The 24,907-nt window shown below is 46.4% G+C and overlaps 1 protein-coding gene across 2 annotated transcripts in view; it reads right to left on the bottom strand.

Annotated features, from left to right (window-relative positions):
* KANK4 (KN motif and ankyrin repeat domains 4) overlaps positions 1-14,898 on the bottom strand; it is a 62,376-nt gene extending 47,478 nt beyond the window's left edge. Inside the window, exon 1 of one of the 2 annotated variants that reach the window (XM_038414903.2) lies at positions 14,631-14,898. The gene's annotated coding sequence lies outside the window, so the exon portion shown is untranslated. Of the gene's footprint in view, positions 1-14,120; positions 14,379-14,630 lie in introns of those variants that run through there. The other variant, XM_038414904.2, reaches the window with a different exon arrangement.
* Between the last annotated feature and the right edge of the window lie 10,009 nt (positions 14,899-24,907).

The following is a 24,907-nucleotide window of genomic DNA, read 5'->3' as shown; positions in this document are numbered from 1 at the left end:
TGTTTTGAGGATTGCACTGATGTTTGTAAAGTGCTTTGAGATCCTTGCATGAAAGGTGCTAAGTAAGTGCAAATATGATGATGACGATCCATTTAGAATGCTTTTTCTTCTCTTTTTAAGAGCATGTTATTGGTCTATAGTTATAGTATTCAACAAGGAAAACCTTTGCAGTCAGGCTTTAAGCAAAGAGTGATGGCATGATACACTCCCCCTGTGTTAATCTATTGTATACATAATTTTCCTGGCATCAAATAGAAATATAGATCTTGGGGTGCAAACTTAATTAGTTTTTTAAAAGAAAAAATTACTAAAGTAGTGGATGGAGGTTGAGCAGTAGATGCAGTATATTTAAATTTTAGTTATATTTGATACAATGCCTCATGGAATCTTACTCTCAAAATTGTGTCAAATCAACTTGGATATGAACACTGTGACTGAGTGGAAACAGAAAGAAGGAGCAGTAACAAAAGGTAATTAATGCTAGATAACAAAATATCATCTTAGAAGGCGATATCTACTGCAGAACCACAAGGGAATCTGTGTTAGGTCACTTTTACTTAATGTCTTCACTAATGTTATAGGGTACAAACTGCACATTAATGGAACTTGCAGATGATACTAAATTGGAAGGAGCTGCAAACACCAGTGGAAAGACAGAATACAGGACATGAGCCAAAGTCCATTGAAATCAGTGGAAAGTTTCCTGTGGACTTCAGTGGACTTTGGACCATAGGGAGATGAGAAATGTAGGCAGAGAATAACAAATGAGGTTCAATTTGAGAACATGCAAGCTGGGTTACGTTAATCCAAAGCGCACATTCAGGGGGAGGCAGAAACTCACTATCAGAAAGACAGTGGCCAACTGGAAGAATGACAAAAGTACTTGTGTGGCTGGCAGGAATGGCTTTCAAGGAAAAATTAAGAGCTAAATACAGTATGTCTAGATATGACAGAGGGGATAAAGTCTTGAAACTGCTTGGAAACTAAAGCTGGTACATAGTGCAGCCCCTCACTTAGGCTGAAATTCACCCCTGTGCCGGGGACCAGCCCAAGAGCTATGCACTGTTTAAGTTATGCCCATTTTTAAGGATTGAATTGGTACATATTCCTTGCGCTGGACTTCTGCATGGCGTGAATTTCAGTCTAAGTAAGTGGGCTTTCACAGTGATGGCAAGGGCATCAGTGCTTTAGGAGTTGATGGTTGCCTGTGAATTTCATCTTGAAAAGGTTTGGGATCTGATTACGTCAGAGACTGGCCCTCTCTCTATGAGCCACATATCCACAGTTGCAACCAGTGAAGGGGTTTGAGCTGGAGTTCCCTAGTTATGAATGGGCGGGAGCTTCTGACTGAAGGCCACTCCACTGTCGTTCTCTTGCCCCTTTGGTGCATTAGAGCCTTGTTAACTTTCTATACATACTATGAGCTCATCTTTTTGTCCCGAGCACTCAGGGTATGTCTACACTGCAATTAAAAACCTGGGGCTGGCCAGTGCCAGCTGACATTAGGCTCGCAGGGCACAGGCTGTGGGGCTGTTTAATTGTAGCATATATGTTTGGGCTCAGGCTGAGACCAGGCTGCAGACTGAGCCCAAACATCTACACTGCAGTTAAACAGCCCTGTAGCGTGAGCAGCATGGGCCAGCCATGATCACTTAAGATAAACCATCACCAACAGCAGGGGGGGGGGGAGGAAAACCTTTCATGGTGACAAGCAGGTAGGCTAATTCCAGCAGTTAACAAGAATATCAGAGGAACAGTGGGGGGTGGGGTAGGAGTGATGGCTTATCTTAAGTGATCACTCTCCTTACAGTGTGTATGATAAACCCATTGTTTCATGTTCTCTGTGTGTGTGTATATAAATCTCTCCTCTGTTTTTTCCACCAAATGCATCCGATGAAGTGAGCTGTAGCTCACGAAAGCTTATGCTCTAATAAATTTGTTAGTCTCTAAGGTGCCACAAGTACTCCTTTTCTTTTTGTTAATATTTGAAGGGTGTGAACTCCAGGGAGATCTGGGCATTCATTATAAGGGTATAACCAAGAGTGATGGAATGAAATTAAGAAAGGGAAACATTAGGCTGAGCTTTCTGACAGTAAGATCAGTTAGTCCATTGATTAAACTTCATTCCACTTCATTGCCATGTTTAAAATTAGGCTGACTGTATTAGGGAATGTACAGCAGGGAACACACCCCCACAGTCAGGGAAGTGGGCTACTTGTCCAAATAGGCCAAATTCAGCCCTGGTGCAGAGGGCACAACTTCATTGCCTGAGGCTTCCCTGAGGTTCGTCTGTCTCACACAGGCATCTGAACTGTCCTAGGAGCCTCAGGTATTGGAGAGAACAAATGTGGCATTAAAGGCTCCTTGAGATCCTCAGTCAAGTGCAGCTCCAGCAGACTAAAGGACCTAGAGTCAAGGACTCGCAGAACCATTAGACTAGTAGCCAGCTGTGTTGAACACCAGATGACTATTACACCCCAATAAATGTGGCTTCAGTAGGTATATGCACAAGAGATAATGACTTGGCAAATTTAACTCAAACAAATCTGGCTTGTAACTACCCCAAAATTACTTAAACAATTAAAGGAATTGTTTTCAAAATAATATGTGAAACTCTCAAGGAGTCTTTAGGTGTTTAAATAGCCATTTAATGAGATGGCAGTAAAAGTTATGCAGATATTTATTTTACTAAAACTGGTTATTGCTGTTCGTTAAATATAGTTAATGCTCTGCCAATATTTCCATTCAAAAGACAAGTTCAAGGCAAGACACGTCCTATCCAGAGACTTCCCTTTTGTGACTTGCCAGGTTAAGAAAAAAATCATTCAGACTCTTCCTCTAAAATCTCTTTGACGAGTGGCCGCTAGTCTCTTCTGACCATGAATCAGGTAGTGTTATAAAAGCAGTGTTGGCAATTCTTGTCATGGTTTTTGAACATTCAGACATGGCAATACCATGAAGCTATATGCACCAAGGCATTCTTCATCTCTTCTGATTGCTTGCCTCTGTTTTTCTAGTTACTGTGCATGCTGGAACAAAGATCCCCATCATGCAGGCTTTGGAGACTGGGCCCAGCACCATCTCAGTATAACTGACACCAACATCATTGATCACACCCACTGCAAACAAATCAAGTTGGTGGCTTCTCCAAGTACATGAGGTTGTCTGCAACTTGGCCAGACCTTAATGCTCCCAGGCCTTTCTGAGGAGGTTTCCATGTTCAGGTAAGAACACAGGATCAGGGGTTGTGCTGGAGTTTGTGGTGGAATGGAGTCTGTGACTGCTGTTAAACAGAAAGGAGGAGGTGAGTCTAAGATCCACCCTGAAGGGAGAGCCACTTTTGCCTAAGTTGATCTGGAAAGAGATTATGGCCCACCTTGAGGGATGGAAAGAAGTCTTGGAGAAGTGTCTTAATTTCTGAAGAAACAACAGACACTCAATGGATGCTGGACACCTAACTCCTCTTTGTGCCTTTCAAAATCTCCCCCTCTGTGTCTCACCTGCTCTCTTTCTGCTGTCTCATTTGCTGGGCACAGGGCAGCTACTTTTTTTTCCTCAGGCAGTGGCAGTGGTCAGGGAGCTGGTGTGATTCTCACACAGACCCTCCTGTGTGCCCCAGCTCTGGGCATGGAACTTGGCAGATAGCCTACACCTCCGCTTTGGAGGCAGGCTTGCTGCAGAGAGACTTTGAAGGTCAGGGAGCCCATGTAATGAGTCTCCCCAGAGAAGAGGCTGAGTGAGGCACTTGGGACATCAAGAACTACTTACTCTACCCCCTGGCAAAAGAGGCCCAAGGATTAACTGCAGGTAGAAGACAGGGCAGGAACTAGGAAGATGTACACTCTTCACTAAACGGCATGGATGGAGTGAAGCTCTTTTGGTAATTCCCCAGGCTGCTATTGCTTTTACCTTTTTAACAACCCTATCAGCCCTGCTTTCTCCCTTCTGCCACAGGAGTTAATGCCCATTTCAGTTCCCTCCAGCTCTCTGACCTTGGGGGTCTGTCTATACTAAGGAAACTTGAGCTCCATAGCTATGTTGGCACAGCTAGGCTGGCATAGACACAGAGTGTAGATGCAGCCTACGCTGACAATGGGGGTTTTTCTATTGGCATAGTACTGCTGCATCCCGGAACAAAGCACTCTTCTGTTGACATAGCTGCATCTACACTGGGGATCATATCAGTGTAGCTATGTCAGACCAGTGTATCTATGCCAATATAACTTTTGGGCATCCTGAGCAGTTGGACATGAGAGACAGACGGCAAGGTACTGTGCTCAGACCCTCAGGGTACAGCTCCTTCATTCTTCCTGTGGGCTGGTCTGGTGAATGAGCCTCTGATAGTGTGGCTGATGTGAGCTACAGCTCACGAAAGCTTATGCTCTAATAAATTTGTTAGTCTCTAAGGTGCCACAAGTACTCCTTTTCTTTATTAGAATCATGGAGACAGACACACAACAAGTAATTTAATGTGAGAAGTTTTTAGAAATAAGGGCCAGCTCCTCAGTTGTGAGTAGGGTGAAAGTGGCAGGAATCCTGCTCTGCAAAGCTCAAAGCGAATACAGACTAACACGGCTGCTTCTCTGAAACTTGTTATATGCTTATTCAATCTTAGATTCCTTTTTGTAGCTAGACTGGTAATTTTGCTAAAGCTCAAAGCTGTGTTGTAAGAAGAAGGATCTGACATTTCCGTCACAATTTCTCATGCATTTACATAACACAACTTGTTATGCAATTCACATCAAGACACAAAAAGCCTGAATTGTGATGCCTCTTATTTGGTTTTCTGGCCCATTTGATGTCTCAGCTAACAGGTGGAAACATGCATCCGCTCTTATTCTCCATCTGACTCAACTCCCTTTTCCCTGAACTGTATGGCAGAGTGGATGGGTACAAGTAGTCAAATCTCCTGTATGGTCAGTAATTTGGAAGAACTCAGTGCTGCAGTGTCATTCTTGACTTCTTCGCTGCAGGAGGAAGAAAGGATAGCAAGCCTTTCAGGATGCTTACAGCTTGTATTATAAAACTACATTACCACTACAAAAAATAAAGTTTAAAGAAAAAGTGTCCTCCTGGTACCTTAAAAAGAGCTACAATTCCCCAGATGCGGGTTACAACTGAGTTAAAATCCCAGCAGGAAGGTGAGTATCCATCAGTCACTAAACTAGGATAGTTGTGAGCATGATTGACTAGAGAAGAGAACAGTTTGCACACCTCCTTACCAGTCTTATTCTTGTGAGCAGTTGGAGGCCTGCCTGCTTGTGGCTAAATCCTGCTCTCAGTTACACTGGTGAAAAACCTGGAGTAAATGAAGTTACACTTGCTTTACAACGGTGTAACGGAGCAGAACCTGAGCTTTGCAATGACAAAACTTCATGAAAAAACTCGTACAGATACAGACAGACATCATCTTCCTCTCCAAATGCAAACAGATGGACATCATACCAAAAGGACTGAAGGTAAAAAATCCATTGCAATCTACATACCCAGACTATGCTGACAGCTTGTGCCACACACTCTCAAAGAAACTGCGGAACCACCTGATCAACATCCTCTACAGCAAACAGGGAAAGATTAAGAATGAGCTCACAAAACTGGATACTCACATAAAGAACCAACCTTCCACACAAACTTCCTTGTGGCTGGACTTTACAAAAACTAGACAAGCCATCTACAACACACACTTTGCTTCTCTACAAAAGAAAAAGGACACTAAATTCTCGAAACTACTACATGCCACAAGGGGCCACAACAGTGGTTCCCTTAACCCACCCAGCAATATTGTTAATCTGTCCAACTATACTCTTAGCCCAGCAAAAGAATCTGTCCTATCTTGGGGCCTCTCCTTTTGCCCCTCCACCCCCAGAAACATGATACAGTTCTGTGGTGACCTAGAATCCTATTTTCAACATCTCCGACTCAAGGAATATTTCCAACACACCTCTAACCAACGTATTAACCCACAGGGACCTTCCTACCAACACTACAAAAAGAAGGATTCTGGGTGGACTCCTCCTGAAGGTCGAAATAACAGACTGGACTTCTACACAGAGTGCTTCTGCCGACGTGCACGGGCTGAAATTGTGGAAAAGCAGCATCACTTGCCCATAACCTCAGCTGTGCAGAATACAATGCCATCCGCAGCCTCAGAAACAACTCTGACATCATAATCAAAAAGGCTGACAAAGGAGGTGCTGTCGTCATCATGAATAGGTTGGAATATGAACAAGAGGCTACTAGGCAGCTCTCCAACACCACTTTCTACAAGCCATTACCCTCTGATCCCACTGAGGGTTACCAAAAGAAACTACAGCATTTGCTCAAGAAACGTCCTGAAAAAACACAAGAACAAATCCGCACAGACACACCCCTGGAACCACCACCTGGGGTATTTTATCTGCTACCCTAGATCCATAAACCTGGAAATCCTGGACGCCCCATCATCTCAGGCATTGACACCCTGACAGCAGGATTGTCTGGCTATGTAGACTCCCTCCTAAGGCCCTACGCTACCAGCACTCCCAGCTATCTTCGAGACACCACTGACTTCCTGAGGAAACTACAATCCATCGGTGATCTTCCTAAAAATGCCATCCTAGCCACTATGGATGCAGAAGCCCTCAACACCAACATTCCACACAAAGATGGACTACAAGCCATCAGGAACAGTATCCCCGATAATGTCACGGCTAACCTGGTGGCTGAACTTTGTGACTTTGTCCTCACCCATAACTATTTCACATTTGGGGACAATGTATACCTTCAAATCAGCGGCACTGCGATGGGTACCCGCATGGCCCCACAGCATGCCAACATTTTTATGGCTGGCTTAGAACAACGCTTCATCAGCTCTCGTCCCCTAATGCCCCTACTCTACTTGCGCTACATTGATGACGACATCTTCATCATCTGGACCCATGGAAAAGAAGCCCTTGAGGAATTCCACCATGATTTCAACAATTTCCATCCCACCATCAACCTCAGCCTGGACCAATCCACACAAGAGATCCACTTCCTGGACACTACGGTGCTAATAAGCGATGGTCATATAAACACCACCCTATATCGGAAACCTACTGACCGCTATTCCTACCTACATGCCTCCAGCTTTCATCCAGATCACACCACACGATCCATTGTCTACAGCCAAGCTCTACAATATAACCGCATTTGCTCCAACCCCTCAGACAGAGACAAACACCTACAAGATCTCTATCATGCATTCTTACAACTACAATACCCACCTGCTGAAGTGAAGAAACAGATTGACAGAGCCAGAAGAATACCCAGAAGTCACCTATTACAGGACAGGCTCAACAAAGAAAAGAACAGAATGCCACTAGCCATAACCTTTAGCCCCCAACTAAAACCTCTCCAAAGCATCATCAAGGATCTACAACCTATCCTGAAGGATGATCCATCACTCTCACAGATCTTGGGAGACAGGCCAGTCCTTGCTTACAGACAGCCCCCCAACCTGAAGCAAATACTCACCAGCAACCACACACCACACAACAGAACCACTAACCCAGGAACCTATCCTTGCAACAAAGCCCGTTGCCAACTGTGTCCACATATCTATTCAGGGGACACCATCATAGGGCCTAATCACATCAGCCACACTATCAGAGGCTCATTCACCTGCACATCTACCAATGTGATATATGCCATCATGTGCCAGCAATGCCCCTCTGCCATGTACATTGGTCAAATTGGACAGTCTCTACGTAAAAGAATAAATGGACACAAATCAGACATCAAGGATTATAACATTCAAAAACCAGTCGGAGAACGCTTCAATCTCTCCGGTCACACGATTACAGACCTAAAAGTGGCAATTCTTCAACAAAAAAAAATTCAAAAACAGACTCCAACGAGAGACTGCTGAATTGGAATTAATTTGCAAACTGGATACAATTAATTTAGGCTTGAATGGAGACTGGGAGTGGATGAGTCATTACATAAAGTAAAACTATTTCCCCATGTTATTTCTCCCCCCACCCCACCCCCCACTGTTCCTCAGATGTTCTTGTTAACTGCTGGAAATGACCCACCTTGACTATCACCACAAAAGGTTTTCCTCCTTCCCCCCCTCCTTCCTGCTGGTAATAGCTCATCTTAAGTGATCATTCTCCTTACAGTGTGTATGATAAAACCCATTGTTTCATGTTCTCTGTGTGTGTATATAAATCTCCCCACTGTATTTTCCACCGAATGCATCCGATGAAGTGAGCTGTAGCTCACGAAAGCTTATGCTCAAATAAATTTGTTAGTCTCTAAGGTGCCACAAGTTCTCCTTTTCTTTTTTGTATATAACAAGTGTAGTCTGAAAAGTTATCCCAGGACAGGCATAAGAGCCAGGAATTCCTACATTCTAATACTAGCCCTGATACTGACTGCCTGTTTAGCTGTGGGCAACTCACCTAACTACTCTGCTTCAGTTTTCCTGTCTAAGAGGTGACTGAGAGTACTTCCCTATTGTGCTTCCCAGGGATCTTGCAAAGATTGATTAGCTAATGTTTTACAGTGCTTGTTCTAAGTCTTACTGTATATCAACAACTAAGTAGTGACTTCTCTGTAAAGGCTAGCAGTGCACCTTCCCCCCCCAGGCTACCTGCCTCCCCATGACTATCTAGCAGCATTTCTGCAATGAGCCATTTGGCACTGATTCCTAGAGTTTTGAAAAGTTTATGGATTCTGCACATTTTACAAAATGAGATATTTTCCCCAAAATAAATCCCCTATTTACCAGAGGAGTGTCACAATTATTTCTTACTTCCATTTTTGCCCCTTTACCATCTTTTGGGGCTGGCAGATACAAAAGCAGGGCGGTCACTGCAGGGACGAGTCCTGAACCTGCTGAGCTGATGGCAAAGCTCTCGTTGACATTCAAGGGACTAGGATTTGGCAGTCTTCCCTCCCCAAAGCCACCTTGCAGTCTTTGATTCAAGGTTGATACACTAAATGTGTTGCTCTTTATTTTATTTAAAACGGGCAAAGTTATTTTTTCTCATTGTACTGATATTTTTATTTTTTTTATTTTTGCACAGGTGGGCTTGTAACATATGTCTGAGGACACCTCAGTCATGTGTTGTATGGCCTGACATTCGACTGGCTAAGGAAATGGCTTCTGATGCATAGTCCTATCATATGCACATGAACACACTAAAGGAGACAAAAACTTTCACGGAATGTAGACTTTTTCCTTTTTATAAGGAGATCATGAGTATGCACCTTGTCTTTCATCTATGGCTATTTTTGAGCCTGATTCTGCTCTCATAGTGGTGTAAATCAGAAGAACCTCCATTGAAGCCAATGGAATTACAGTGGTTTAAAATAGGTGTCAGATCAGAATGAGGCTCATGGACTCTAGATGGTCTTGCACATTATTACACTGATTAATGGCCTTATTCATTCAAAAATATGTGTAATATTCACTTTACATGCAGTCTACAGATTACTTTTTCAGAAGATATGCACACTTTTCTGATTCATTAACTGCATTCAGTCCATACAGAACTGATCGCACTTCTCTATCATGTATCCAAAATGTGGACAAGTTCAGTTCATCAAACGATCCCAAAACATACACAGTAGCAGTCTAGGATAATGATATCAGCTGCCATGTTTAACTGACAATTTAAAAGTTATACAGTATTTGCTGAAATCTGTATCGTGCTGTTCAAGAACAATGAAGTGTCATAGCAACTATGCTGTCATATGGTGCGCTCAGTGGGGAAAAAATATTAACACAAAATGTTCACTTGGAACTTGTCAGGCCAGATTCATCCCTGGTGAAATTCCAAAGGCTTCCCTGCAGTCCTAGCAAATATGGATTTGGCCATAATGCTTTGAAATAAAATGTTACTTGAAAAATATTTGGTGGGCATGTTCCAGGAGCATGACCTGAACTAGTAGCTTAGTGGTAAAGAATGAGCGAATGAGCTTTATTAATATAACATCATTCATCTTGAAGGATCCCAGCGTATTTTGTAACTTAAAGAATATGCAGGGATCAAACTACCCATCAGTCAGATGCAACCATTTCTGGGAAAGCAGAGTCTATTATATTATATTTCTGTCCTCAAATGTACATACTAGCATTAGATTCTATGGGCCATATTTTAAGCACCCACTCATGGACCAAATTTTAAAAGTCCTTGACTTCCATATGAGCACTCAGCAGTTCCCAGTGTGATGCTGGTTTTTTTGAAAAGCTGGCTGTGTTTGCTGATCTTATTGAAGGAAGGGTCACAGAGCAAAATGGAATAAATTTGCAACATACGGGCTCTATTATTTATTTTTATTACAGTGGGGCCTAGAAGCCCTAACTGAGATCAGGGTTCCATTGTGCTAGGCACTATGTAATAAAAGAAAATCCGTGCTCTGAAAAGCTTATCAGCCCAAGGTCCCATACCCCCCAATTCCTTTTGTGGCTGTGACTCAAGTCCCATGTAGTCAGAGTATCTATATTACAAAACCTGATCTCTACTGCAAGCACTTCCACCTTCTTCTAATACAGCATCTATTCCCTATTTCTGGAGGCATCACAACAGAATAGATCAAACAGCAGTCTGCTCTGGTGTTGCAACACTAATTGTACATTTTGTTTCCAACATCCAGATACCAATATAGCTACCAATTGACCAGGCAGAGAGGTGGAATATCGCTGACAGGCCCCAGTTGTCAGGCAACAGCACTGAACCTGAGACCTTTGGAGCTAAATGCATCAGCCTCTACTGCATGAGCTAAAAGCTACCTGCCTCTTAGCCAAGGCTATAGCAGACTCATCAATCTCTAAATAGAAACAACGAGGAGTTGGTGGCACCTTAAAGACTAGCAGATTTATTTGGGCATAAACTTTTGTGGGTAAAAAACCCCACTTCTTCAGATGCATGGAGTGAAAATTACAGATGCAGGCATAAATATTTATGTAATTTTCGCTCCATGCATCTGAATGAGAACTGTTTTAAGCCAGGCCACGAGCCACCGCATGCTGCTTGGCCCTGCTCTGGCGCTCCAGCCAGGGCACTGACCCAGGGCTGCACCACACGGCTCGGCCCTGCTCTGGCACTCCGGCTGGGGCGCTGGGTCAGGGGCCGCACCCCACGGCTCCCGGAAGCTGCGGCATGGCCTTGCTCCAGCTCTGACATGCTCCAATGGGAGCTGCAGGGGCGGTGCCTGCGGATGGGGCAGTATGCGGAGCCACCTGGCCATGCCGCCGCATAGGAGCCAGAGAAGGGGCTTCCGGGAGCCACTTGAGGTAAGCGCCACTCAGAGCCTGCATCCCCTGAGCCTCTTCCCATGCCCCAACCCCCTGATCCCCCACCCGCTCTCCAAACCCCTCAATCCCAGCCCAGAGCACCCTCCTGCACCCCAAACCTCTCATCCCCAGTCCCACCTGAGCCCGTATCCCCGGCTAGAACCTGCACCCCTGCCCCAGCCCTGATCCCCCTTCTGCCCTCTGAACCTCTTGGTCCCAGCCCAGAGCACCCTCCTACACCCCACACCCCCACTCCAGAGTCCACACTCCCTCCTGTACCCCAATCCCAATTCTGTGAGCACTCATGGCCCGCCATACAATTTCTGTTCCCCGATGTGGCCCTCGGGCCAAAAAGTTTGCCCACCCCTGCTCTAGATGGTCTAAGTGCCTCTAGAGGGGGACAGAACACCACACCAATCAGGCATGGTTACGGCACTGCGTGATATCCACTACAGTACAAGGGACTGAATCTGATTTCACTTACACCAGTTTACACTTTGTGACTCAAGTGATTTCAGTGGAGTACTCCAGATTTACACCAGTGTATGTGAGATTGGGATCAGACCCGTATAAATTTTGTCTTAGTGCTATAACACATCACAGATTGAAAGTCTTGTTTTTAAGAAGGCAATTTATCACTGGGCTCACCAAGTCCTGGCAGGGCTGTGACTTGAGACCTATTACCAGTGAGCAAATATAATAAATCTTGTGATGAGAGAAATTGCACTGTACTCACTTTACTACCAACAAACCAACCAACCAACCACCCTGGGCACAATTACTGCATAGTGACACAGAAGTGGGTCCATGAGCCATGAACCCCGAGCCCCAGTGTCCTGCAGGGCAGAAGCCAGGAGCCCCAGCACCCCACAGAACAGAAGCCCTGAACTCCAGTACCATGGGGGGCTAAAGTTGGGAGCCCAGAGCCCCAGCCCCGCGTGGGGCTAAAGCCCTGAACTCCAGTGCCCTGCTGGGAGCCTGGAGCCCCAAAACTGGGAGTCTGGAGCCCAAAGACGGATGAGACTAAAGTCCAGAGCCCACAGAGAGGTAGGTTTCAGAGTAGCAGCCGTGTTAGTCTGTATTCGCAAAAAGAAAAGGAGTACTTGTGGCACCTTAGAGACTAACAAATTTATTAGAGCATAAGCTTTCGTGAGCATCCGATGAAGTGAGCTGTAGCTCACGAAAGCTTATGCTCTAATAAATTTGTTAGTCTCTAAGGTGCCACAAGTACTCCTTTTCTTTTCACAGAGAGGTAGAGTCTGGGTAAAATTACACTCTGAGTACCTATGAGGATGGGTAGGGGTGGGAACCATATATTATATCCTGAGTACCCATGAGAGAGGGTTAAGGGTGGAATCTTAAATTGCCAGTAACATGAGCCCCAGTGCCCCGCAGGGCTAAAGCCTGGAGCCCTGGTACCCCACGGGACGGAAAAGTTAAAGCCCCCCCCCCACCGCAGGGCTAAACTTGGGAGTCCTGAGCCCCAGCACCCCAGGGCAGAAGCTCCAAGCCCCACCACCCTGCCAGACTAAAGCTGGGAACCCTGAGCCCCTGTGCCCTGCATAATTACCTGACACTGTCAGGTAATTAAGCAAAACTTCTAGGTTTTGTCATTTTGAAAATAGCAATAGCAACATTTTCATGAATTTTTTTGCTAGTGCATGAGAACCTGAAAGTGAAAATGACTAGAAACAAAAATGAAAATGTCTAGTCTATTTTCCTTTTCCAAGATGAATGACATTTTAAAAAGGGAACTGGAAAAAACATTAAAAGCAAATTAAATTTTAAACATTCTTTTACTGGGCACACAGGCCGGGGAGATATTTTCCTTTTAAATATATATATTTTAACCCGAGATGGCACTTTTATAATCTATGTAGTTTTATTTACTCTTTGCAAATGTGAATAGTGTTGATTTGTTTAGTGCTTATACTGTTCTGGATGTTCTACCCCAGGGGTTCTCAGTGTTTTTCTTCCTGAGGGTCCCCGCAACATGCTATAAAAATTTCAGGACCCAGCAAGGGGGGGGAGAGAGACAGGGCTCCTGGATCCAGCTGCAGGGGGGCTGTCTCTAGGCTTCAATCGCAGGAGGGGGAGAGTCTCAGGGCTTCTGCTCTGCAGAGCTTGGGGGCTTCTGCTCCATGGGGCTAGGAGTTCAGGACTTCTTTAGCCCCATTAGGCTGGGGGACTCGGGGCTTCTGGCCCGCCAGGTGCCAGAGTTTGGGGTTTGTGGCCTGCAGGACACCAAGGCTCAGGGCTCTCAGCTTTAGCCCCGCGGGGCAGAGGGGCTCGGAGCTCCAGGTTTTAGCCCTGTGGGGCTCTGGGCTCCTGGCATTAGCGGCTCAGGGCTTGTGCCCCTCCGGGCCCCGGGGCTCCCGGCTTGTGCCCTGTGGGGTGCTGGGGCTCAGGGCTTGTGGATCCCCTGAAATGGGGGGCTGTGCCCCACCGTTTGAGAACTGCTGTTCCATGGTATACAGTGCTTGATTCGCTGTGTAAATGGGGGGAGTAACTCCACTGAACCTAACGGGATAAAACCAGGGTGAGTGGAAAATCAAGCCCATGCTCTGCCCCAAGACCTTACAGTGCAACAAACAGTGGGGGGGGGGGGTGTCTGGGTAGCAGTTAGCGGGGTTTTCCCTTCTCTCCTCTCCCCCTGCTATTGCTAGGTTCGGTTTTTGTGGCCTTCACAGCCGCAAGGACTCCCCCATGGACGATGATCAGCAAAGTGCCCGGCCGGTGCAGCTCGGAGGGTAACTCACCCCCAGCTCGCTTGGCTTCCTTGGAATAGACACGCCCTGGGGCCCGGGGTAAAGCCGATGTCACAAAGGGGGGAAGAAAGGAGGAGGGAGAATCTCACCGGGAAACAAACGACCCTGGCTCCGCAAAAGCAGCCGACTCCAGCCAGGTCCCTTCTCAGGGCGGCGCTAGCAGCAGCCCGCCTGGCTCCCGGCGCCTCGTGTCCTGCCGCCGCATGTCCTCGCTGCCCCAGCCGGCTGCTGTTTCCAGCTGTGTGTGTGTGTAGGGGGGGGGCAGATTTCCACCTCCCCCCTCCCCCCCCAACAAGAGATGGCAGAACCGCCTGCAGCAAAGAGCGGGCGCCTAGTCAAGCACGGGGCGGCCCGGCCCGGCTCGGCTCGGCTCGGCTCAGCAGCTGCTCTTGCCCTAATCTCTCCCCCTTCCCCCAAGCTGCAGCTCCGGGGCTGGGCAGTCCCCGTGACGGGCGAGCGCTAGAGGCTCCTGGAGCCCTTCGGCTCTTTTGTGCGCCCGGGGCGTCCCCGCCCCAGCCGAGCCCTGGACTCCGGGAGACAAAGGCGGCTCCGCCGCGGCGGGCGAGCGGCGCGCTGACAAAGGAGCGAAGTTTCTTTACCTCGGGAGGTGTCTGTAGTTCCTGCCCGGCTCCAGCAGCTGCTCTCCGTCCGCCTCTGGGCCGGCAGCACCTTCCCGCCGCTGCCTCCCGCTGAGCCGGGGGCTGCTCCCGGAGGCAGCCCGGGGCAGGGGCTCGGCTCGGCGCCTTGCCCCGGGCGGGACAGCGCCCACAAGCCTCTGGCGGGCAGACAGCTTCGCCCGTCGGGATCTCCGCGCGGCTTCAGCGCCTCGCGCCGCCCGCCCGCCCGCTTGCCTCAGGGCTTGCCAATGCGAGGGAGAGAAAATGGGGAAGAAAGGGCTCCGGGTCACGAGTGGACTCCTACCACCTCGCAGCGACCCCGTGCTTTGCCCTTTCCAGGCCTCATGCCGCCCACCCGTCAGCCCTGCAACCCCCCTCCCCCCCCCCGCCGCCGCCGCCTCCCCCTCTTAGGGTTTATAAAGGGGACTGAGAACAAGAAGATGGGCATCGGCGCGGTGTTGTGCAGGGACCCCCGCACTTTCTGAGGTGTTTCCGGTCTACACGCGCCTTCTAACGCCGCACGCGCCGCTTGCTTAGCCCCAAGGGGCCCAATCCGGCCGGCTTAAAGTAAGGTCAGTGGAATGCCGGGGTCTCTGAATCGTCCTCGTGGAGGGTAGCACTGAGCGCTGGCACTGAATCCAGAAGCCGTGGTGTGTATTGCGCATGAGGTGTGAGTGGGTTAAAGTTATAATAATACTTCAGCCTTACACGGCACAGAGCTCTCTACAGCCATACGCCTCCAAGCGGGTTACAAAAGAAAGGGGGAAAGGAGGGCTTGTGGCACCTTAGAGACTAACACATTTATAAATGTGTTAGTCTCTAAGGTGCCACAAGCCCTCCTTTTCTTTTCGCGGGTACAGGCTAACACGGCTGCTCCTCTGAAACCTGTCAAAAAGAAACTGAGCATCATCCCTTGCTCACGTTTTTAGAGAGGGAAGCTGAGGCCTTACCTAAATTCACACAGATGCTCAGTAGCAGAGGCAAGAACAGACCCTGGCTCTCCTAATTTCCAGCTCAGTGTTTCACCCACCGGTCCCCACGCCCACTGGCACCCCTATGCCATTCAGTGAGTGTGCGAAAAGAACGGTTATACTGTAGTTTTGTTTTGTTGCCGTTCTCCGGAAGCACATCTAATCCTGTTTGCACATGTAAAAGCAAGATGCCACTGGGAATGAATGTCCATGCCCAAACTGGCTTGCTAATTGCTGTTTGGCATCCTTAAGCTTCTTCTTCTCTTGTACACATCGCAATATCTAGATTGTTCAGCCATCTAACTGCTGCATCGTTGAAGGTAGCAAGGTATTGCCTTCCACCCTCTAATCATCTAATGGAACACTCCTCCACCACATGTTTGACCATTTGCATCACTGCCCTGCAGTCGCGCTGTGAAAGATTGGACTAAGCAAAATTTCTTCATTGTGGCAGCTGCTCTGGCTGTTTCAGTCAGCAGCCTACTAAACCAAGTCCAGGATCTGCATCCCCGGTTGCAAACAGGTGGATGTAAGTTAGGGCTTCTGAAATTCATTAGCATGCTGGTCTCTCTATCCCAGAATTGCTACAAGGACATAGCTGTTGGCCTTGTTATGCTGTTATTCATCTAAGACTGGCAGTGGGCCAGCAGTCCTGGACATGAGGGCATGAATGGCTGCTGCAAAAGGATGTCCCAAAGTCAGTCGTAGCAAGTCAGCAGGAACTGCAGGTGTAGGTGTTTTCTTCTGGAGGCAAGCAGATCTTCTTGGACGACCTGTCCGCTGCTTGTTTGCATCTATTGGAACCATTGTGAGTCTTGGGTCCAGCAAGTTGTTTTAATCTGCCATAGCCCTCCATGCAGTTTTAAGGGTGATGGCATCTCATAGAAGTTTTGGGGGGAATGATATGGGCCAACACTTATAAATTAGATGGTAATGAGGGGTGATAAGGCAACTACTAACTATAAGGGTGGCTGTGTTCGGCTTTGAATCAACTAGATGTGTGTGCCGATTTCTGCCCCTAACTGCTGCGTGATATTCCACTGGAGCATCAGGACTGAGGTTTGTAAAGCATTTGCTTCTGCTTCCCAGGAGGTTCCTGCTAGCATCTGGATCAAGGCAGTGCAGGAGGTGGACATTGTGTTCTAGATGGGACTGGTATGCTAGACTGCGGCCCAGTTTGACTCCTAAATAAGTGAGAAATGTCTGGAAAGGGGGTGGACAATCCTCAGTGCAGACTGTAAGGGATGGATTGGCCAGACAATTGTTTAGATGAAAGGTTGTGTGGCAACTGTCTGAGACTCACTTAATGTAAGTTTCCACTGACAAAGGTAAGTGGACAGAGCATTCATGTCCTGACTGGGTGACCCTTTAACATTATGTAGATCATCACCCACATCAGCAAGACAGATGCTATCCACGTATATGTACTTATCGGCTGTAGTTGTTAGTAGGTCATAAATCTATGTGTTGAAAAGGAGATTAGCTAGAAAGGAGAATGTTACAGAGATGCCTAAGCAGGCTGATTTTATCTCCAATTTACTAGATAACGCTCCAGTTTGTTATCTTTTCTTTGGTGAACCTCACCATGGACCTACAGGGGATAGTCTGCAACAACTCAGCAGTTGCTTGGTGACCAGCTAGGACAGTCCAGACTTGTCTTTAGATCTAAAATTGCCTGCAGGCACTTCATTCTGGTTTTGTAAATGATACTTCAGTTGACCTTGATTGTACAGTGCCATTTTCAATCCCACATCTGATTTTTTGAAATAGCATCATGCCAAGGTATGATACAGAGGCCCATTGGTGCCAGTTGGCAAAGGGTTCGCTGTTCTTTACAAGCAACTTACGTCTCAGATCTGACAAACCCACTACATCTAATATACCATTTTCATGATATTTATCGGTAAAACGTAGCATGTGAGGTCTGTACTGAAATTGTGTAACTTATCAATACTCATAATCATTGCAAGATGTATGCATGGGTAATAAGTAACAAATAATGTAATTATATTGAAAATTGTGTCTCATGATCTTGGAGTAAAAGTTAGACACCAGGGAATCTCATGTCTCAGTGATGGCCCATTCGAGCAAGAGGGAGTAGTCATCCCTGCCTAGTTAGCTGGTGATGTAATGCAAGGCTCAGTTGTCTACTCTTGCCCCACCTCTGAACACTCAATGGAAAACCATCAAGGACACATGCAAACAATTGAGACAATGTGGAGATAAAAAGGAACATTATAACAAATCAGGGATCATCCTGTCTGTGAATGAAGACAAAAGACTGATTCAGTATATGACAGGGTAGAGAAAGACATTCTGCATCCATTCACTAAGGAGACATCTTGTTGAGTTGGGGTGTTTCATGAAAGATTGGATACTGGTTTCTGAGAAGCCAGCCAGCTTTACAAAAAGACTGAACTTTGGGGTGGAAAACCTATTTTTTTTTATAGAAAAGGCAACAATAGGTATAGGCCCTAGTTTGCATTTTATTATTTTGTTTTATATTGTAACCATTTGTTTCCATCATTCTCTCTTGTTTCTAGTGGAACCTCTCTTCTTTCTTAAATAAGTTTAGTTTTATTTAGTTTTATTATTTATTATTTTATTATAAGTGCTTACAAGTGCTGTGTGTTATACAGAAGCAGTGGTTTAAGGTAAAACTGGCTAAACTGGCTACGTTGTTCCTTTGGGAGCTGAGGAGCTGGGATTTCTGTGAGTAGTCAGGGGCAGGGGCAGGGGCAGGGGCAGGATATCACAGGGGAACTTTTCAAGGGGACTCAGGGATTGGGGTGCATCAGTTGCAAGGCAAAGACAGTGCTGGCATAGCCCAGAGGAGAGTGCTTGAGGGGCTGGTAGGCTGGTGGTGCTAGGGAGCTAACACCCAGCTACCACAAGCAAGACTCCCTCACTCTGGAGGCAGGGGTAACAAGGTAGCTCCTATCACACAGGTGTAGCAAGAATTTTCATACTTGAAGGAAATACCAAATCAGATCACTGTGGTTAGTATATTGCAGAGGTTCTCAAACTGTGGTCTGAGGACCACCAATGGTCCATGAGCTCCATTCAGGTGGTCCGCGGATAGTTCCCTCTAAGGTGTGCACTGGGGCTGCCACACATGAGAGAATGAAGGACCACCCACCTAATTAGTGGAGCCGCCCAGGTGTCTGGGACCCTGGAGAAGGTGATGGCCTTGGGAGGAATAGAGGGTAGGTGGGAGGGGGCAGTAGGGTGAGAAGATGGGGTGGGGGGAATTTGGACCATGCAGGGCTGCGGCGGCCAGAGAAAGAGGTGACTTTCCCCAGGTCCAGGACTGAGCCTGCCAAGGAGAAATGGCCCTCCTTCCCAGCCCCAGCTCGGGGGCTGCCATGGCAGGGGAGAGTGGGTACATCCATCGCATTAGAAAGGTAAGACTACTTATATTAAAATATGAATTGTGTGCTTTTATTTGTAGAACAAAAAAATGTTAATTATTATTAAGGTTTTTTTAATATAGTGCTTTTATCCAAAACACTTTACAATAGTTAGCTAACGGTACAAACAACATTTGGAAAGACCATTAAGTGATCTGCAGAGACCCTCAGCAATTTTCAAGTGGTCCGTGAAAAAAAAGTTTGAGAACCACTGGTATATTGCACACTGTAAAGGCCACATTATGGTCTTGATCCTTCAAGTCCTTCTGTCATGCACAGCAGACTCAGACATACATTTTGTTTTTCTAAAGGAGAAGTACTACTGAAGCTATGCACAATTGTTTTAGTTTGCACGCCATGGCAAATGCTTAGAGCTGCAAGAGACCTGGAACAGCATTGCAAGACAAGTAATCTATCTGTGGGAAATAACTGTTCTCAACGAATTTCAATGAATTTGGTCTCAACAGGCTCTTCTTCAATCTAAGTGATTGGAGTCTATCTGTTGTGACACCTTCCTTTCCTCCCCTTCACAAATATTAAACTAATATTTAATGTGGACAATGTGAGGAAAATCCAGTTCACATTTTAAATTTTGAGCTCCCTCACATCTCTTATGTATAGAGACCTACATGACCTTGATGTATTCACTGTAATGAGTTTATGTTTCAAGACTCCAAGGACATAAAGAAATTAGTTGTGTTTAGTGACCTTATGCAGCAGTTTTTATTCTTCTTATTTTGATATATGTACAGCTAGACTCTGACCTCTGTCCCATACTGAATGCTCTCTGTCTGCCTCTATTTCTCTCTTTCTCTCTATGTCCTCTAACGCAGTGCTTCTCAAGCTATCTGATGTGGGGGACTGGCAATTTTTTTTTTCCAACGTGCGCGCAGTTCGGCAGCCGATGGCTCTTAGACCACCTCTTTGAGTAGCACTGCTCTAAAGTGTTCGGTCATATTGAGACTTTCAAAGTTCCTTGCACAGTCAAATGGAGAAATTCCATACTTTAAACCTGTTTAATACAAACCAAACACATGCCACTAGCTGGTTTCATATATTCTGCCATTGTCCCTTGGGCCAGGTGTTGGCCAATTGCAATCTTGGATAGGAGACTGCTGAGGAAAACATAGATGCTGCAGTGATGGTAAAACATCCCACAGCACTTTAAAAGGAAAAGAAGTGTTAATCTAAACTGAAGCTAAATTCCAATTTGGGTAATTATATGTTGCCTACACTAATCCCACCACTAATCTGCAGTATTCCACCCCGGTGGAGCATGGAATTTCCCTGGAAGTTGAACAAAGAGACTGAGATGTTAGCACAGCCTGTTAAAAACATGGAGGGACTCAGAGAGAGGGAGAATAAAAGGGACAGACTTTAGGAGGAAGTTAGGGCATGTTGTCTGAGGGACCAAGTGAAGCTTAAGGAAACTGACTGTAGAGGTCAGGGAGAGACTCCATGATTCAGAGAAGTCATGAACTGGAGAAGTGTAGGGTTGCCAGGCGTCCGGTTTTCGACTGCAACACCGGCTTGAAAAGGGATCCTGGTGGTTCTGCTCAGCATTGCTGACTGGGCTGTTAAAAGTCTGGTTGGCGGTGCAGCGGGGCTAAGGCAGGCTCCCTGCCTGCCCTGGCTCTCCGCAGCTCCTGGAAGCGACTGGTATGTCCCTGCGGCTCCTAGGCAGAGGGACAATCGGGGAAGCTCCGCGCACTGCCCTCACCCCCCAGCGCTGGCTCCACGGCTCCCATTGTCTGGGAACCGCAGCCAATTGGGGCCAATGGAAGCTGTGGGGGCAGCACCTGCGGGCATGGGCAGCACACGGAGCCCCCTGGTCCTCCACCTAGGAGCCAGACATGCTGGCTGCTTCCAGGAGCCATGGAGCCAGGGCAGGCAGGACCTTAGCCCTGCTGCACTGCTGACAGGGAGCAGCCTGAGGTAAGCACCACCCAGCTGGAGCCCACATCCTGAACCCCCTCCGTCACCCCAACCCCCTGCCCAAGGTCAGAATCTCCTCCTGCATGCTAACTCCCTCTCACAGCCCATACCCCAACCCCCTGCTCCAACCCCGAGCCCCCTCCCACAGCCTACACCCCCTCCCACATCCCAACCCTCTGTCCCAGCCCTGAGCCCATCCCACACCCAAACTCCCTCCCAGAGCCAGCACCCCCTCCTTCACCCCAACCCCCTACCCCAGCCCTGAAACCCCCCTGCACCTCAAACCCCCCATCCCCGGTCCCACCTCAGAGTCCGCACCCCCTCCTTCACCCCAACCCCATGCCCCAGCCCAGTGAAAGTAAGTGAGGTTGGGGGAGAGCGAGTGATAGAGGGATGGGGGATGGAGTGAGTGGGGGCAGGGCTTAGGAGAAGGGGCAGACCAGGGGCGGGACCTCACGGCAGAAGTGTTCAGTTTTTTGCAATTAGAAAGTTGGCAACTCTAGAGAAGTGCGACCCAGCTAAGTGGACCTGGATCCTTAAAGGACACTGTCCAAATCATGCTCCAGAATGGTGAGGAAACTTGGTCCGGTATTTGTAAACAGGCATATAGTAAAATGGTTCTCAAGGGATTAACTGGGTTACTCATAGTATTACTCCCTTACTTCCTGTTTAGGTAGTGGGTGCCCCCACACTCTGTTTGTTATGCAGTTTAATAAAGCTGCACATTCCCATCATGCAGTACTGTGTTTCTTGTGTACTGAACAGTCCTTTTACAAAAGGTGTTTCTTGTTTTGCTTAGATCAATATACCTCTTGTGCTATCTAATGAGTAATTGTTTTAGAACCCCTATGCAAATCTTGGGATTGTTTGCCTTAACTATCATGTGAACCTGAAGAGCTAAACTGTATGAAGTATCTTACTGAGGAGTAGACCGGTTTCAAGATAGTTCTTGAAGAGTTTATGTGCAAAAATGAGGTAATAACTTTCTACTGCTTGGTCTGACTACAGCCTGCTGCTGCCCTGTCCTGGGCATCTTTGTTTCTGCCTGAGCAGGCAGTGTGTCTCAGGAAATCAAAGTCTGCAGACTGTACAGGAACTGTGGCATCTCTCTATTTCCTGGAGGACTAACTCTACAGTACATTTTCCTTTTTTTAGATCCCTTTTTTTAACTTACTGTCTTAGCTAAAACACCATTAAACTGTCAAACTATTGCAAATACAACAACTGACTTAAACACAACCCAAACATGTCTCGATCAGTCTCTTAAGGCATTTCAGCAACCTTCCGAATCTGCTGTATTGCAAACCTTTTTTTGTCTGAAACACACTATTCAGTCACATAGTCAATAACAGGGTCAGTTTGTAGACTGCTTTCCGCTTGTATGTTTGCTCTCACTTCACTTGTCTTGGCTAAGTTGTCAGGTATCTTGAGCATAGGGTGACCAGATGTCCCAATTTTATAGGGACAGTCCTGATATTTGGGACTTTTTTTTTATATTGGCTCCAATTACTCCCCACCCCCGTCCCGATTTTTCACACTTGCTATCTTGTCACCCTACTTGAGCAGATGCTTACAATTCCTTCATAAGATTTTGCCTTCATCTGCGATCACCAAGTATGAGCAAGGTACCTCTTCTTTGAACACTGTAGCTTTCACGGGCCAGTGTCAAATGCTCACTGAGTCTTGTTTTTGACTGTGGAAGAAGTCCTGCTCCTTTACTGTGATATGTTGTCTATACTTTCCCAGTCTTTTCCTTACTACCACACCCTCATCAGTCATCCTTTGTTTTTTGTCCCATACCTGGTAATCGAGTATATATATGTAGGCTTGGGAGATTTATATCAGTAAACGTCCGTAAATGTCTATTTCACTGGACACATACAAACTGATGAAAGAATATTTCCATTAATAATTATTCAAATAAACAGATAGACAAAGTGAGAAAAATGCTGCTTGAGAACTTATTAAAGTTTGATTTAGAAATATTTGTTTATTTTGACATGTGATGTTGACAATTTGTGCTTTAATGGTTATAAAGCTTTAACTTTTTGAATCGCAACATCTAGTGCCATTAATTGTTGTCTAATTCCCCATAATTTCCTGTAAAAATTTAAATAAACTTTTTAAAAGCTTAAGACCCATAATTTTGTACAATTTTGGAAGAATTAAAATCGATCAAAATAGAAAAATACTTAAAATAAACACTGATATTATGTGTTAAAATGATATTTAAAAAATTGAATTCTGCCAAGCCTATCTGTACATCTGTCGTAGAGGCTGGATTCTCAGAGCTCATGGCCGGGTGACGTGCATTGCTGTACAGCCATTTCAGTGTTACCTCTCTCATTGGGCCTTCCAGCACATTGTCTGATGAGTAATCTGGAGTCAAGCTAAGCCCTTTATTATGAACAGGAACAATGTATAGCAGTGAGGTCACAAAACATTCTGCTGCTCTGTGTTCCTGCAGCCTCTGACCGTCCTGAGCTGGTTTTCTTCTTCGTTTCAAATGCTGCCCCAGCAGGAAGTGTGTCCCAGGAAATTGAAGACAGCATCTAGAGTGGACAGAAAGTGTGATATCTCTGCACATCCTGGAGGTCTGTCTTATTCAATAGCACACTGTAAACCAGAGTACCCACATAGTTGGCACTCTGGGAAAGTAGGTGCATAAGCAGCTGGGGAACTTGCGGGAGGTGCCATGAGTCTCAGGGCTTAGGCAGGTGGACTGTGGGGTCTCAGCCCTCAGAGGGGGTTGAGAGTAACAGGATTTGCACCCTGAGGGTGTGCCTTGAAACCCAGAGGCAACATCTGGACTCTCCGAAGACTCAGGGAAGCTTAAAAGCAGATGAGTCCACTATGTGGGACCCACACAGCAGTGTGGTGAGTGTCCAGAAGGGGGAACTTGAGCAGGGCTGTGACAGCTGTGGAAGGTTGGTTTTTGTTTGTTTTTAACTTATGAATCCATCCTGCCACATTAAACATTAACAGGAAAATAGTTACAGTCTGTAAGAGTGGGTGCCTAAAGTCAGAATACAGCCTCGAGCCTTCATTAGGCTTAGGAACAGTGAGTGGAGTCTGTTGCTTTCACCCTTTGATCTCCCTTCATGCAGAAAGACTCAGGATCCAGGATTCATACCATACAGGATCAGACAGGCATCTGTTATATATCAGACTTCTGCTATCTGTGTAGCATATTTCTGGGGAGATGGGATACTTTGTCATCCCTGGGTGAGATTGTTCAGGAGGGTTTTATTAGGTGGGCAGAGGAGCCTTAGACAATTTCAGTAGCTGGTGGAACGATAGGTAAGGGTGTCTGTCAGCAGAGGTAGGACATGTTGGGTTCCTAAATTAATCTTTCAAGTTGGTGGTGGCAGAGGAAATGAGGCAGTCATAGAAGGCCAGCTAACTAGAGAAGTTGTAGGTACATGCTCAGAGAGGATATTTACATAGCAGGAGTCCTAAAATAGTGGTTCAATATCTGCCTATGCCTGGGCTCATCGCTTGAAAACCTCTTTTGTTACAGGGTGGTACTTTTGAGAACACTTTTTTCAAAATCTTTAATGGTGACAAAGAATAATGGTTGATTTCCACTTCTGGCTGACTGTGTGAGGGGAGAGCTGCAAGATGAATTTCTGTATGCCCTCCCTTCCTGGAGCTAGACTGTAGCTTGAACTATTCATCGACACGAGGTGATGAGTAAGAGTGATAACACCCATTATGACAGGTTTCAGAGTAGCAGCTGTGTTAGTCTGTATTCGCAAAAAGAAAAGGAGTACTTGTGGCACCTTAGAGACTAACAAATTTATTAGAGCATAAGCTTTCGTGAGCTACAGCTCACTTCATCGGATGCATTTGGTGGAAAAAACAGAGGAGAGATTTATATACACACACACAGAGAACATGAAACAATGGGTTTATCATACACACTGTAAGGAGAGTGATCACT

Source organism: Dermochelys coriacea, chromosome 8 (genome assembly GCF_009764565.3).
Source record: "Dermochelys coriacea isolate rDerCor1 chromosome 8, rDerCor1.pri.v4, whole genome shotgun sequence".
NCBI classification, from domain to species: Eukaryota; Metazoa; Chordata; order Testudines; family Dermochelyidae; genus Dermochelys; species Dermochelys coriacea.
The sequence above is the reverse complement of the archived record's forward strand: the minus strand, read 5'-3'. Positions and strand labels throughout refer to the sequence as shown.